At 41.7% G+C, this 17,206-nt stretch overlaps 1 protein-coding gene across 1 annotated transcript in view; it reads right to left on the bottom strand.

Annotated features, from left to right (window-relative positions):
• Window positions 1-17,206, bottom strand: part of LOC120055970 (arf-GAP with GTPase, ANK repeat and PH domain-containing protein 3-like) — a 247,314-nt gene that overhangs the window by 162,649 nt on the left and 67,459 nt on the right. The window lies entirely within an intron of this gene.

Below are 17,206 nucleotides of genomic sequence, written 5' to 3'. Positions count from 1 at the left end.
CCAGCGTCTTGATATGTCGCACCTGTGAAGTGGATGGATTATCTTGGCAAAGGAGAAATGCTCACTAACAGGGATGTATACAAATGTTTGCACAAAATTTGAGAGAAATAAGCTTTTCGTGTGTGAGGAACATTTCTGGGATCTTTTATTTCATGAAACATGGGACCAACACTTTACATCTTGTGTTTATATTTTTGTTCAGTGTATAATCACTAATCTATTTTTATGAGAAAGCAGCCAACATCAGAGAGCACTGTTCCCTGATTTCAGAATCAAGCCTCATTGATTTAAAAAAATCAACTGACAGGCACCTGTAATGAGAGCATGGGGACTAGAGAGCGAGGCACAGGGATGTGTATTAATCAAAACAGAGTAAGAGCATGGCCCAATGATATTAGGGGAGGGGAGTTCCTCTTGGGACCTTCTTCACTGTGTGTGTGTGTGTGTGTGTGGTGATTCAGCTCTGCATGACTGTGTGCCCCATGTCAATCTGGCCAGCATGTGTTATGTCCATCTGAGCCCAGATGATTGACAGCTTTGAAACAGCCAATCCCGTGAGGATCTCCCCAGACAGCTCCAGAAGCGAACCTTCCACCTTTGCATTTTCTCTCCTCAAATGATGTTAATATTTTACCCTGCATCTCGACTTTCCCAGAGAAGACTCACTCATTTGTGTTTCCTTGAGCATCACTGAGTATTTCTCACGACTTTAACCTTGATCAGAGGCTGTGATGAATGCCAATAATCCGCCAATCAGTGCATTCGGAGTGTGTGTATGTATGAACGAGTGTGTGCCTCCTAGGCTTGGGCGATATACTGTTTATACTGTATACCGAAGGGGGAGGGGGTACCCCTGCCTCTTTGTGGCTGCGGGGGTGAGTGCTACGCCACTGCTTATAGCTAACAATAAGTTACGAATAACATAAGAAATGTAAGATGTGTCAATTTAATTATATCCAGCTCAGGGCTCCAGCTATGCATTTGGTTTGCTAATTTGCTTGCTAAGTGGCTAGATGTCAAGATCAAGCTTCATGGTTACAGCAGAGACATTCAATCCCCTCCTGGATCAAGATCCCTGTTACCTAAATTGTTATGCATGTCAAAAATGTATTTAAAAAAGCCACATCTAATTTTTAAAAAGCTAGCCCTGAATATATTCAGATGACACAGCAAGCACAGAGTGGTGGTGTGATGGTTCTGAAGAAGGTGTTTGGGTGCTGAGTCAAGGCCCCCCACATATGCATCCATCCGCTCACGCACAGTTCTCACACAAATACTATATTATTTTTTTAAATAGCCCCCCTCGTGTGTACTTCCGGTAATACCGTATACCCCGGTATAGTACAGAAACGGTATGAACATCTGGATCACGCCCAACCCTAGTGCCTCCTCATCTTCCTCACTACAGAAATACGTGTATCACACATTACTCACACTAAGTGAAAATCCACTTAGTGTGAGTAATGTGTGAAACACACACACACACACACACAGAGTACAGACAACAATTCCCTGCCCACCCACACACGCATACTACACACACAGCAACAAAATACAACATTTCTCCTAACCAACAACCCAAACTAGAGATAATAACCGAGCTGTGACATTGATTGCACACTGTCAATTCAAAAAGCTATTATCAAATCTTATTAGAATCCTGTCCGTTGTGCATTTACACAGAATGAATGCAGGCCCATGAACAAGGCAAAACACTGACAGAGACAGACACACAGTAGAAGGGGGATATAGAGCAAGGAAAGTTTGTTATAATGATGCTTGCAGTAGTGGTATCGAGCGTGGGTGTGTGGAGCTTTTTAAAATTCAGCTGAGCTACCGACCAGCGTACGTCACAATTCTTCCACTGCAGAGAAAATGATAGGTTTGAGGACGTCTGTGGGAGGTTGCTGCCAGGGATAAAAAATTCCAGACTCTTCTGTCTGAAACATGCTTAGTGTGTGTGTGTGTGTGTGTGTGTATGTATGAGTACTATGCGTGAGCGGATGGATGTATGGGTGGGGGCCTTGACTCAGCACCCAAACGCCCTCTTCAAAACAATCACTCTGTGCTTGCTGTGTCATCTGAATATATCCAGGACCACATCTACAGTCCTGGGCGGGTTCAAAACATGTTTATTTCACTAAGGACAGGAGGACAAAAAGCAGTAGTTGTTTTTGAAAGACAGAGAAAGGTCAAAATCTCCTTGACTGGTTGGTTGGTTTGGGCTGGAGCCTGACGTTGAGGTCAGGGTGACGTTCGCTGCTGGTCTGTGGAGGGAGGCTGCTGTTAGGAGAACAGCCAGAGGACGGGGGAGGATTCAAGCTTGGATGCAGAGTTTTCACAGCTTTGCCCGCGTGGGCTGGTGGCTCCCAGTCCTCCTCCTCGCTACACTACAACTAAACTGTGTGTGTCCTCCTCCTCGCTACAATACAGCACTACAGGCCCCCGCTTCAAATGAAAGCCTTTTAGAAGAGTGAAGCAGAGAAACACACAGAGACAGAAAGCCAATCCTCATAACAACAATCAGAATTCAAAGGTTCTTTACACAAAAAGTGTCCTATAAATACTACAGATCCTACTGAAAAATACATGTCAAATTATTTTCCTTTTTTTTTTTTATATGCCCTGCAAGGTATGATGAGTATATCGAACATACACCTCTGTCATTCCAACGCACAGGATGAAGACGCAATCACGGCACACTGGTGGTTATGAATCTGTTCAAGACTGTCCCTTCAATTCAATAAAAGGTTCCGTCACAACATGTCTTGATGCAATTCCCTTTTTGACAGCTAGCTACTCTTCCCTACATACAGTAGGCTACGGCTAACCAACCCACTAGGTGATTCATTGATCTCTCTAACTTTCACTCCCTTTCAAGGTTTCTGTGCCGCCTGAAAATAGCTGTGAGAGCATTTGGGCACATGCTCCCAATGTCATTTCATGTCTTTTGTCTGCGTCCCTGTGCCACCGACCCCCCCACACCCACACACATTAAGACAATGAGCTGGGAGCGTCATTATGTTAACTGACAACAGTGTTCACACCCAGCGCCCTGCGGCGCTAACAATCAGCAGGAATCCTACATTAAAAGCTCCCCATCCTCTCACTGCCCTGAACACAGAGATCTACAACAGCAGCTGAACTCCGGGAGACACAGTACTACCGTCAAATGGAAATGCAGGTAACACTACCAACAACAGGCATTAGGTGTGGTAACAGCCAATTTCAAAATAGAAGGACTCGTAGATGCTTAGAACAGAAATAAAGCATTATACCTGAAGTGTTAGAAAGACACATGTTGATATTCAGCTATGATCCATATCAGTGGAGGCTGGTGGAAGGAGCTATAGGAGGAATGCTTCATTGAAATGAATGGAATGGTACCAAACACATGGTAACAATGTGTTTGACTCTGTTCCCTTGATTCCATTCCAGCAATTCCAATGAGCCTGTCCTCCTTTAGCTCCTCCCACCAGCCTCCTCTGATCCATGTAAAGAATTCAGAGAAGTCTTACAGAGATGAACATTCAGCTATGAACCACAGAGGACGCTTTGAATGGATCACACATCATAACAAACAATTACAAAGATAAATCAAATGTAAAACTCCAGTGTGTACAGCCTAGCACATCACTGGGGCCAAGCTTCCTGCTATCTAGGACCTACAGTTGAAGTCAGAAGTTTACATACACCTTAGCCAAATACATTTAGACTCAGTTTTTCACAATTCCTGACATTTAATCCTAGTAAAAAGTCCCTGTCTTATGTCAGTTAGGATCACCACTTTATTTTAAGAATGTGAAATGTCAGAATAATAGTAGAGAGAATGATTTATTTCAGCTTTTATTTCTTTCATCACATTCCCAGTGGGTCAGAAGTTTACATACACTCAATTGGTATTTGGTAGCATTGTCTTTAAATTGTTTAACTTGGGTCAAACGTTTCAGGATTCTACAAGCTTCCAACAATAAGTTGGGTGAATTTTGGCCCATTCCTCCTGACAGAGCTGGTGTAACTGAGTCAGGTTTGTAGGCCTCCTTGCTTGCACACGCTTTTTCAGTTCTGCCCACATATTTTCTATAGGATTGAGGTCAGGGCTTTGTGATGGCCACTCCAATACATTGACTTTGTTGTCCTTAAGCCATTTTGCCACAACTTTGGAAGTATGCTTGGGGTCATTGTCCATTTGGAGGACCCTGTTGTGACCAAGCTTTAACTTCCTGACTGATGTCTTGAGATGTTGCTTTAATAAATCCACATAATTTTCCTACCTCATGATGCCATCTATTTTGTGAAGTGCACCAGTCCCTCCTGCAGCAAAGCACCCCCACAACATGATGCTGCCACCCCCGTGCTTCACGGTTGGGATGGTGTTCTTCAGCTTGCAAGCCTCCCCCTTTTTCCTCCAAACATAACGATGGTCATTATGGCCAAACAATTCTATTTTTGTTTCATCAGACCAGAGGACATTTCTCCAAAAAGTATGATCTTTGTCCCCATGTGCAGTTGCAAACCGTAGTCTGGCTTTTTATGGCGGTTTTGGAGCAGTGGCTTCTTCCTTGCTGAGCGGCGTTTCAGGTTGTGTCGATATAGGACTCGTTTTACTGTGGATATAGATACTTTTGTACCTGTTTGTTTCCTCCAGCTTCTACACAAGGTCCTTTGCTGCTGTTCTGGGATTGATTTGCACTTTTCACACCAAAGTACGTTCCGCTAGGAGACAGAACGCGTCTCCTTCCTGAGCGGTATGACAGCTGCGTGGTCCCATGGGTGTTTATACTTGCGTACTATTGTTTGTACAGATGAATGTGGTACCTTCAGGCATTTGGAAATTGCTCCCAAGGATGAACCAGACTTGTGGAGGTCTACAAATTTTTTTTGACATCTTGGCTGATTTCTTTTGATTTTCCCATTATGTCCAGCAAAGGGGCACTGAGTTTTAAGGTAGGCCTTGAAATACATCCACAGGTACCACTCCAATTGACTTAAATGATGTCAATTAGCCTATCAGAAGCTTCTAAAGCCATGACATCATTTTCTGGAATTTTCCAAGCTAAAGGCACAGTCAACTTAGTGTATGTAAACTTCTAACCCATGGGAATTGTGATACTGTGAATTATAAGTGAAATAATCTGTCTGTAAACAATTGTTGGAAAAATTACTTGTGTCATGCACAAAGTAGATGTCCTAACCGACCTGCCCAAACTATAGTTTGTTAACAAGAAATTTGGGGAGTGGTTGAAAAACGAGTTTACCTTAGTGTATGTAAACTTCTGACTTCAACTGTACTAGGCGGTGTCAGAGGAAGGCCCAGAAAATTGTCTAAACTCCAATCACCCAAGTCATAGACTGTTCTCTCTGCTATCGCACAGCAACTGGTACCGGAGCACCAAGTCTAGGTCCAAAACTCTCCTTAACATCTTCTACCCCCAAGCCATAAGGCTGCTGAACAATTAATGAAATTGCCACCCAGACTATTTGCATTGACACCCCCCCACTCTTTTTGTTTTTACACTGCTGCTATTCGCTGATTATTATCTATGCAGTCACTTTACCCCTACCTACATGTACAAATTACCTAGACTAACCTGTACCCCTGCACATTGACTCGGTACCTGTACCCCCTGTATATAGCCTCATTGTTATTTTATTGTGTAACTTATTTTTTTACTTTAGTTTATTTAGTAAATATTTTCTTAACTCTATTTTCTTCAAACTGCATTGTTGGTTAAGGGCTTGTAAGTGAACATTTCACTGTAAGGTCTACTGTTGTATTCGGTGCATGTGACGCTATTCATATGAATCAGAGACCTGGCTGTTGCGTAATCCTCAACCTTCTCCAAAGGAGCGGAGACTAATTTGGTTTCACTTAATTAGTTCCATAGGTGACTGACTGTATTGATATGCTATGCTGTAAGTCACACACACACACACTCTCTCTATGGCATAACTTAGTATGGGAGGCAGTGGCGGCATCATGTTGAATTATTAAAAACAATTACCATGGCCTAGGGAGAATGGCAGGCGAATAACAGCAGAGGACAGCTTGGTAAATAAATAAAGTTGATATCCACAGCTGCTATTCCATTCCTTCTCTAATGATATCTGAATATCAAAGAGACCAAATCAACAAATTATTCCTTCTCCCTCAAGCCTCCAAAAAGCCAAAAAATCTCCTCCAGGCTGCTATGCAGAGGCTTCAGCCTGCCCCGTCGTGAAATTGAATAGCCCCAAAAATGATTTACAGTAAGAACTAAGTGTCCATCCCACCAAAATGACAAGGCATTACCCTGGCTATTCCTGAAGGAGAACATGCTCCAGTCCAGACAGACTAAGCTCTGGGACCAGGCAGCTCAGGCAGAGAACCAAGCATTTAGGTTGAGGTGTGTACGTACGTGTGTGTGTGTGTGTGTGTGTGTGTGTGTGTGTGTCAACCTAGCAAGGCCAGTAAAAACTACTGCATCCTACTTCACGAGTCTGTGACAAACATCCATATCAAATAAAATGTTTTTGGTGGCGTACACATTGTTAGCTGATGTTATTGCAGGTGTAGCGAAATGCTTGTGTTCCTAGCTCCAACAGTGCAGTAATTCAACAACACACACAAAACCCCAAAATGTTTTTAAAAAATACAGAAATAAAGAAATATTAGAATCAGCAATATCAGAGTCCGAAATATAAATATACTGAACTAAAATATAAACGCAACATGTAAAGTGTTGGGCCCATGCTTCATGAGCTGAAATAAGATTTCCCAGAAATGTACACACAACACACACAAAAAGCTAATTTCTCTAAAATGTTGTGCACCAATTCGTTTACATCCCTTTTAGTGAGAAGTACTCCTTTGCCAAGAAAATCAATCCACCTGACAGGTGTGGCATATCAAGAAGCTGATTAAACAGCATGATAATTACACAGGTGCACCTTGTGCTAGGGACAATAAAAGGCCACTCTAAAATGTGCAGTTGTGTCACACAACACAATGCCACAGATGTCTCAAGTTTTGAGGGAGTGTGCAATTGGCATGTTGACTGCAGGAATGTCCACCAGAGCTATTGCCAGAAAATGTCATGTTAATATCTCTACCATAAGCTGCCTCAAACGTCATTTTTGAGAATTTGGCAGTACGTCCAACTGGCCTCAGAAACGTAGACCACGTGTAACCACACCAGCCCAGGACCTCCACATCCGGCTTCTTCACCTGCGGCTTCTTCACCTGCGGGATCATCGGAGACCAGCCACTTGTCCAGCTGATGGAACTGAGGAGTATTTCTGTCTGTAATAAAACCCTTTTGTGGGGAAAAACTCATTCCAATGTCCTCCCAGGCCCACCCATGGCTGCGCCCCTGCCCAGTTGTGTGAAATCCATAGATTAGGGCCTAAATATTATACATACATGTACTATGTAAATATTCTTAATCCATTCCTTACTTAGATGTATGTGTATTTTGGGTATATGTTGTGAAAATGTTAGATATTGCTTGTTAGGAAAGTATTCAGACTTTTTCCACATTTTGTTACATTACAGCCTTGAAATGGATTAAGTAAATAGAAACTCAGAAATCTACACACAATACCCCATAATGACAAAGCGAAAGCGAATTTTAGAAATACCTTATTTACATAAGTATTCAGACCCTTTTCTATGATATTCGAAATTGAGCTCAGGTGCATCCTGTTTCCATTGATCATCCTTGAGATGTTTCTACAACTTGATTGGAGTCCACCTGTGGTAAATTCAATTGATTGAACACGATTTGGAAAGGCACACACCTGTCTTTATAAAAGGTCCCACATTTGACAGTGCATGTCAGAGCAAAAACCAAGCCATGAGGTCGAAGGAATTGTCTGTAGAGCTCCGAGACAGGATTGTGTCTCTGGGGAAGGGTACCAAAGAATTTCTGCAGCATTGATCCCCAAGAACACAGTCGCCTCCATCATTCTTTAATGGAAGAAGTTTGAAACCACCAAGACTCTTCCCAGAGCTAGCCGCCCGACCAAACTGACTAAAAACCGATGGTCACTCTGACAGAGCTCCAGACTTCCTCTGTGGAGATGGGAGAACCTTCCAGAAGGACAACAATCTCTGCAGCACTCCACCAATCAGGCCTTTATGGTAGTGGTCAGACAGAAGCCACTGCTCAGTAAAAAGGCACATGATAGCACGCTTGGAGTTTGCCAAAAGGCACCTAGAGGACTCAGACAATGAGAAACAAGATTCTCTGGTCTGATGAAACTAAGATTGAACTCCTTAGCCTGAATGCCAAGCATCACGTCTGGGAGGAAACCTGGCACCATCCATATAGTGAAGCATGGTGGTGGCAGCATCATGCTGTGGGTTTGTTTTTCAGCGGCAAGGACTGGAAGACTAGTCAGGATCGAGGGAAATATGAACGGAGCAAAGTGGAGAGAGATCCTTGATGAAAACCTGCTCCAGAGCGCTCAGGACCTCAGACTGGGATGAAGGTTCACCTTCCAACAGGACAACGACCCTAAGCACACAGCCAAGACAACGCAGGAGTGGCTTCATGACAAGTCTCTGAATGTCCTTGAATTTCCCAGCCAAAGGCGAGACTTGAACCCGATCAAACATCTCTGGAAAGACATGACAATAGCTGTGCAGCAACGCTCCCCATCCAACCTGACAGAGCTTTAGAGGATCTGCAGAGAAGAATAGGAAAAACTTCCCAAATACAGGCGTGCCAAGCTTGTAGTGTCATACCCAAGAAGACAAAGATGTAATTACTGCCAAAGGTGCATCAACAAAAGCACTGAGTGAAGGGTCTGAATACTTATGTAAATGTGATATGTTTTTTTGAACATGAATAGAGAATAGAGCAGCAGAACAATTCAGTTTGAGTTATCAGGGAAGTTCAAAGTCACCCCAATATCTTAATTATGGGTGTCATGTCCCATAGCACCATCAGGACTGACCTTTACTGGATATGACATTAGTATTACTCACAGTGATTCAGACAGTCAAGGTAATCTAACCAGAAAAGAACATTGTAAAATCAAACATACAAGTGCTATGACACTCTAGTGGTTTGGCTGCTGGTGACCGTTGAGTGACTGTATTCTGGCAGGTCAAAATAATCATCTTAAAATGGTGTGACAACAAAAAAATGGTGCCAGTAGGAAAGTTGCTGTTACCCAAAATTGAGAAAAGTGCTAAACAAAATAAGAGTCATGACGGACAAAATTATAAATTAATAGAATATCCATATCAAATTGATGTCACTAGAATATGATTATAATGCAGTTTTTTTAGTATTACAGTATTAAATATTACAGCATTAAATCAAATACCAAATCCTACAGGACAGTAAAAGCGCTGATTTCAGTGATTCTGACTCACCTACTATTGCACCCCAGACAGTCTTACAGAGGACATTGATGAGAACATTCACAGAATGGTACTGGTCCTGTCGTCAGTAGAACACAGAACAACCACATTAACCTGCAGCAAGACTTCAGTTGCCAAATTAAATGGGTAGCCTCCACTTTGAGTCCCACTATCACCCCAGCATGATTTAGGGCTTCTAAACATTGTGTTTGAGCTGGATTTGCATTGGAATAGTCTATTTCTTCTGCATCCACCGATACCAACCACTAGCCTGCGCGACTAACGGCGGCTGAACTATAGTAGTGTTTGTGAGACAAGGGCAGATCCCAAAAACGTCTCGTCACAAAAGCGTCTGAAGTCCTAACGGCTTGAGCGACAAACTATTATGACTCCACTTTGAAAAGCTGAGAATCTCCCGTACACATAACACGCCCATGTTTTGCTCTAGGACGCAAGCCACACAAGAGTCATTAGAGGTAACAGGCTCTTTTAAATAGAAGATCATAAGAAATCCCAGGGAACAGTGTCTATATAATACAGTAATAAGCTCACATAACGGCTGTCACAAACTACTTGTAGCGCTGGTTGTCCTGAAAATAAAACGGTAAAACACTTCAATGTGAGGCTAAATATGAGGGCAAAGCAAGCAAATGAACGAAAGTAGCGAATTTCAGCTTTTTCACTGTGGGAATCCCTGGACCTATGAGTTTAAGTGTGTAACTATGGACATCATATCTAGGCCTAGGCTATTTCATTTGATCATTAGAATCGCTTAAAGTATTTTTATTTCTATTAAAAAATATAGTGGCACCAGTGACTACAAGCAGTATTTTTTATCAAATAAACAAACAAAAAGAACAGAAAAATCTAATTTGTTAGCCAAACAAAATCAATGAAGTTTTCAAAGATAGGGAAGGGACAAACGGTATTAGTATCCTGAGAAGATCACAAACTTGGCCGTGTCTCTCTAGTACACCATTCCTGTGTATCCAGACGAGAGAGAAAAACATCAATCATCGAGAATAATGAATCACACTCAGTTTCCCAGGAAACATCCTAGACGTGACAACATCAAAAAAATCGCAACCTGCTTGAATCAAAACACACTTTTGAGTTATACCAGCCAGCCGGGCGGGTGGGATTGAATTGTTGAGTTGTTCCAAATGCTGAGTAGAGCAGTCAGCTGTATTGGATTGGAGGGAGAGGTGATGTCCCCTTGAGTGGTGTCAAAGCAAAGCCAGTTTAATGGAAGCACAGAGCGGCCGTGCCAAAGAGACGTACGTAATACATTGTGCTGCTCCAAGGCAAGGTGCCACACCGAGACCAACAGCTGCCATAGGTTTCGCTCTAATGTCCAACATAGGCCTGCTGCTTAGAATGCATGCCCAATACTACTTAGAATGCATGGCCAATACTACTTAGAATGCATGCCCAATACTACTTAGAATGCATGGCCAATACTACTTAGAATGCATGCCCAATAGTATATTGCTCATTCTAAGCAGCAATCTGGTGTGGACATTGAAAAAACAGAGCCACACTGGTCATAATAAGGACTGTGGACGTGCCGCAGTAAATGTACCATTATACACTGTGTACAAAACATTAGGAACACCAATACAGACTGACCAGGTGAAAGCTATGATCCCTTACTGATGTCACTTGTTAAATCCACTTCAAATCAATGTAGACGAAGGGGAGGAGACTTTTGTGGATTGTGTGCCATTCAGAGGGTGAATAGGCAAGACAAAATATTTAAGGGCCTTTGAAACAAAGTATGGTAGTAGGTGCCAGGCGCACTGATTTGAGTGTGTCAATCAAATGTTATTTGTAACATGCTTTGTAAACAACAGGTGTAGACTAACAGTGAAAGGATTACTTATTGGTCCTTTCCAACAATGCAGAGATAATAAAAAAAGATCATAACAGGAGGAATAAATAAACTGCAATGCTGCTGGGTTTTTCACGCTCAACAGTTTCCCGTGTGCATCAAGAATGGTCCACCACCAAAAGGACATCCAGCCAACTTGACACAACTGTGGGAAGCATTGGAGTCAACATGGGCCAGCATCCCTGTGGAACCTTTCGACACCTTGTAGAGTCCACGCACCAACGAATTGAGGCTGTTCTGGGGGCAAAAGGGGTGCAACTCAATATTAGGAAGGTATTCTTAATGTTTTGTACACTCAGTGTATATGCAATGAGGAAACTCTATTGCTCTGTATTGTGAATGTATTTAAACTATTTGATGTTATGCGTCTACCTGAATGCGTTTGATGATGACATGCCGCAGAACAAATTGCCTGCTGGGGGACAATAAAGCCTCAGCTCTACTGAGAGAAAATGCGCTGTACTGAAGATACTGAGCTCCCAACACACACAAACTATGAACACATCCAATGCCACTGATGTGGTATGCTGGACACGTAGAACACCACTTAGTCTACCCATAATACCTCATTGGGTTTTGAAGTGTCATCACCTCCTACACCTACTCTGGGGTCCAATCCGTGGTAACTTTTACCCAATTGATTTTTATCTTGCACTGAGGAGTAGCGTGTCTGAGCACACACACACTCTCCCGGAGACACACAGAGCCATCATCCTTCCTACAGCAATCCGAAGGGAGCGAGGCAGGCTAATGAGCAGAGAACAGAAGTTGGGCCACAGGAAAACAACCTTAGGCAGCAGAAATGAGATCAGAACTTAAGCTCCACCAGGACCTCTCTCTCGCTTTTCTCACTCTCCCTCCCGCCATTCATCCTCCTCCCTCCCTCCTACCAGTCTGCTGAGTACTGCATCAGCAGCACCTCATGAGAAGGGGAAGGACTGTTTTTGACTTTAACTACACTGAACAAAAATATAAAACGCAACACGCAACAATTTCAAAGATTTTACTGAGTGACAGTTCATATAAGGAAATCAGTCAATTGAAATAAATGCATTAAACCCTAATCTATGTATTTCACATGACTGGGAATACAGATGTAAATCTGTTTGTCAGCGATACCTTGTAAAAAAGAAGTAGGGGTGTGGATCAGAAAACCAGTCAGTATCTGGTGTGACCACCATAGAGTTGATCACATACTGTAGAGTTGATCAGGCTGTTCATTGTGATCTGTGGAATGTAGTCCCACTACTCTTCAATGGCTGTGAGGTTATTGGATATTGGCGGGAATTGGAACACGCTGTCGTACACGTCAATCCAGAGCATCCCAAACATGCTCAACGGGTGACATGTCTGGTGAGTATGCAGGCCATGGAAGAACTGGGACATTTTCAGCTTCCAGGAACTATGTACAGACCCTTGCGACATGGGGCCGTGCATTACCATGCTAAAACATGAGGTGATGGCGGCAGATAAATGGCACGACAATGGGCCTCAGGATCTCATCACGGTATCTCTGTACATTAAAATTGCCATCAATAAAATGAAATTGTGTTCGTTGTCCGTAGCTTATGCCTGCCCATACCATAACCCCATTGCCACCATGCTGTTCACCCCTCTGTTCACAACGTTGACGTCAGCAAACCGCTCGCCCTCAGACGATCAGGCTGGTGCGAAGCAGCACTACAACGCGTAATATTTGTCCGTGAACACTGCACCAGAGGCAAACTCCTTCCTCCGCTACCCTTTCCTCCACGTGAGGCTACAATAAGTCAAGTTTCCCAGGGAAGTGTGAACCGCTGGGGAAGCTATGAAGCGCTGGGGAAGCTGTGAAACGCTGGGGAAGCTATGAAGCCAGCTGTAGCCTATTGCATGATTGTGTTTATGAGTCGGTTATTAAGAATGTGAAACAATGTGTATGTTAACTATTGCCTGGGTGTGATTATGAGTCAGTTAAAGAATGTGTAACAATGTGTATGTTAACTATTGCCTGGGTGTGATTATGAGTCAGTTATTAAAGAATGTGAAACAATGTGTATGTTAACTATTGCCTGGGTGTGATTATGAGTTATTAAATGTGTATGTTTACTGCTTTTCATTAAATCATGTATGGCTACAAATATTGTATATACATTCCTTTATATGGGCAGAATCTTGTAGCCTATATACACATTTGTTCATATGGGCAGAATGTTGTATATAAATTAGTTCATATGGTTATATAAAGGCTAAAAACAGATAATATCTAGTTTCTACAATGTATTTTAGTTTCTATACCATCCATTAACACCAACCATAAACCCTTTATTATCAACAAAAAAATCAGAGCAAAATACTAAACAACAATGGGGAAAAAATAAGTATGCCTAAAATACACAACAACAAAAAAGAGTAGGCTACATGACAATGCAGCACCATAACAACAAGTTCAGGAACAAATCCTTCCAAGAATGTGCTTAATTTAGGGATAGGCGTCCGGTCAACGGGACAGTTGTAAATCATGCAGCGCCGTGTGTCATGATCGCAGATTTTAGAGGAACAAATGTTGGTACATATTTTTTAATTATTTTTTTTTACCTTTATTTAACTAGGCAAGTCAGTTAAGAACAAATTCTTATTTACAATGACGGCCTAGGAACAGTGGGTTAACTGCCTTGTTCAGGGGCAGAACGACAGATTTTTACCTTGTCAGCTCGGGGATTCAATCTTGCAACCTTTCGGTTACAAGTCCAACACTCTAACCACTAGGCTACCTGCCGCCCCCGTCTTATATCGTCTGAAAGCTTAAATTCTTGTTAATATAACTGCACTGTCCAATTTACAGTAGCTATTACTGCGAAAAAACGGCATGCTATTGTTTAAGGAGAGCTCCTAACAACAAAACACTTTTTTCACAGCAATAGGTTTGATAAATTTACCTCTGAAGGTGAAATGTGTACTTACATTCTGAATTCTTGCTCTGATTTATCATCCAAAGGGTCCCAGAGATAACATGACGTGTCGTTTTATTCGATAAAATCATTTTTCATATCTTAAAAAGGTCCATATAACATGCATGATTGATTTTGTATTTCCACTAGTTCAATTTGCAAAGAAAAGAATCTGTGAAAATCTAACCCTAAACGTTGTTTCAACCAGTCAAATCATGTTCGTATTTATTCCTCAGAGATCCTAGAACGTAACTAGACTTCAATATATCATTAGGAGTGTAGTATATCCTATAGGACACCAAATTTAGTCAGAGAGCGACGCCTTCATTGCGCGCCGATGACAGGGGCGGTCTTCACTTGATTGACTGTAACTTTGTAAAATAAGCACCAATCGGGGTCAAACAAAGCTAGCTAGATAGCCAATGAGCTGGGCTTTACGGGAGTATGTGGAAACCCCGTATCTGTCGGGACAAAAATTACAAGAATATGGAGAGTTATGAAATTATGAAAACTGGGTGTTTTGCAAATGTTGAACTTACAATATGGCTACTAATACTGGAAAAGCTAAAAGTCCAAGTATAAAGATTTGATGATATTCTTGCAGAAAAATGTAATGTAAATGTCTCCTTCATGATTTCCCCAAATGTACCTGGGTGACTTCACACTAAATGTCATGTAGTTCTCTCATACTTCAAGTTATCCGTCTGAAACTTTGCACATACACTGCTGCTATCTTGTGGACACCATGGGAATTACAACCAGAGTGATGGCTAGATTCGGGACCTTTCTGTTCCATTTCAAAGTTGGTGGTAGAAAAAAAAGGAAAAGAATGTTTTCTACCAGATCTATTGTGTTATATTCTCCTACATTCAATTCACATTTCCACAAACTTCAAAGTGTTTCTTTTCAAATGGTACCAATAATATGCATATCCTTGCTTCAGGGCCTGAGTTACAGACAGTTAGATTTGGTTATGTAATTTTAGGCGAAAATTTAAAAAAAAGAGGGCTATCTCTAAGAAGTTTTAATGTGCTGGTCTCATACGGATTTTGGAGTCATTGAAAGGGTTGAAATGTATGTGTCATGAAGAAGTGTCTAAGTAGGCTAGGTCTTCATTTTTCTCAGATGGATTTTGGATTATTCACAACTGCAACTTGAAAGTGTAGGCAACGCTCTTCAGGTAAGACTCCTGCCATTCAGTCGTGATGTATTTCTCAACCAGTGACTTCAGATCCTTCTGTTGCTTGCAGTAGCGGGTTCTTTGCCATGGTGGAGAAACGCCAGCAAGTTGCTGCTCCATTCTCTTTTCATCTCTTTGATGCAGTCATTGCAATGCCTCGAACTTCCAAATGGTGGGTTGGGTAGCGCCAAGATTCAACAAAAAAGCATCGTAGCAGTTACATATTTTTTAACAAGAAAAAAAGAAATAGAAGCAGTTTAGCAACAATGTTATTGACCTTGGACATGCTGTCATCAAGAATACTAGTAAAGCCAGTATGTTAAACAAGACATAAGGCTACCTATGGGAAGCATTGGCTTTCTTCCAATGCATCTGACCTTCTCTCCAACCCATGTTGCCTGAAAGTATGTCAGGAGCTCCTCCAGTTGATGTTCCGGGAGCTGAAAGAACCGCGCATCCAGCATAATGTGGATATAACCCTTTCAGGGGTTATGTGACCTCGGCATTCGAACGCATCATATTCGGAGCACTTCCAGAAGGACTTATTTGCGGTCTGTCGTTCCCGTTTGTAGGTGTAGGCTTCATTCGCCAATATATTTTTTTAAGCACAGAGAATAAATTAGGTTTCCATTGCTTGTCAGGGACGTCACCAGGAGCTTGGATAAGTGAGTGCCACTGGAAAGTTGGTGGACTATAATTTCCTCCTGATATTGTAGGCCTACAATCTGTGTATAGACCTACACTCTTGTCATTGGCCTATGCTATTGGTTGCATTTAAGACCAGGGTCATTTGTTTTATTGATCTCAGTATGTCAATGTCAGAGTATCTTGTCATTTTGGTCATTTGTGTGGAATTAAAAAATGTTCTTGTAATGTCTCCTGTCATGTAAAAGGACGTAGAATTGCAGGAAATTATTTTAGAAAAGGCTGTATTTTTCTCAGACCTGCATATATCTCAGACCCGCACATATATATGATATGGGAGTCCCCAGTCAGCCACTGGTCTTCAGGGCTGAGCCTCTGGTTATGAAACTCTGGACGTCACTGTTGCTTGTTCTGACCTCCTCTAAGAATAATGAATGCTGAGGGTAGCAGTGCAAGGTCTTTTTAAGCAGAACATTTGGATTATTAGCATATGAATGACTTGCAATTCAATTGCTGGACAATCGAAGCCATCCATCCAACCCATGTATTCATATCTGGCAGTTCAAAGAGGAGAGTTTCAAAGGTAATGGACTGGGCCTTGTTATTGTTCATTAGCAGCATACATTTGCATTCATTCGCTTAAATGTATTTAAATACCCTATGCTATTTTGTGCAATGTATAGCCAGCCTACTGTATTGTTTGTCTGTCTGGACTGTCTGCCTGTCCTGGTGAGAATCTTAAGTTAATAAAATACAAAAATAGTCTTCTTTAGTTTGTGTACCTATTAGAATTCACCCGAGTGTCCTCGCCAGCCAGGTAAGGGCAGCACTTTACATTCCAATGTTCGTCTTCTGAATCTCAGGCATATTTTTTTTATTGAAAATGGGAACAATGGGAGAGATGGACAAATACTGATTTTAAAACAAAATGTACTACATCTTGATTCATATTATCAAGAAATAAGGTGAGTATCAAAATATTTTTAAAACATGCCCTTTGCCTTAAATTGAACCTTGGTTAGATCTTTAGTATAATAGCCTCTAGAGTCAACTCAAAGTATGGTATTCTGTTCTTGTGAAATAGCTTACATCTTCCATATCATAATGAGACTAAATGAAACGACATAGGCTAAATTGATTTGGTGATGTTTTCCTATAATAAATGGATTTGGACTGTTAAAATGTAAGGGGAAAGGCAGACATTTTATATA

This window comes from Salvelinus namaycush, chromosome 11 (assembly GCF_016432855.1).
Source record: "Salvelinus namaycush isolate Seneca chromosome 11, SaNama_1.0, whole genome shotgun sequence".
Taxonomy (NCBI): Eukaryota; Metazoa; Chordata; class Actinopteri; order Salmoniformes; family Salmonidae; genus Salvelinus; species Salvelinus namaycush.
This window is presented reverse-complemented; position numbering and strand designations above follow the sequence as displayed.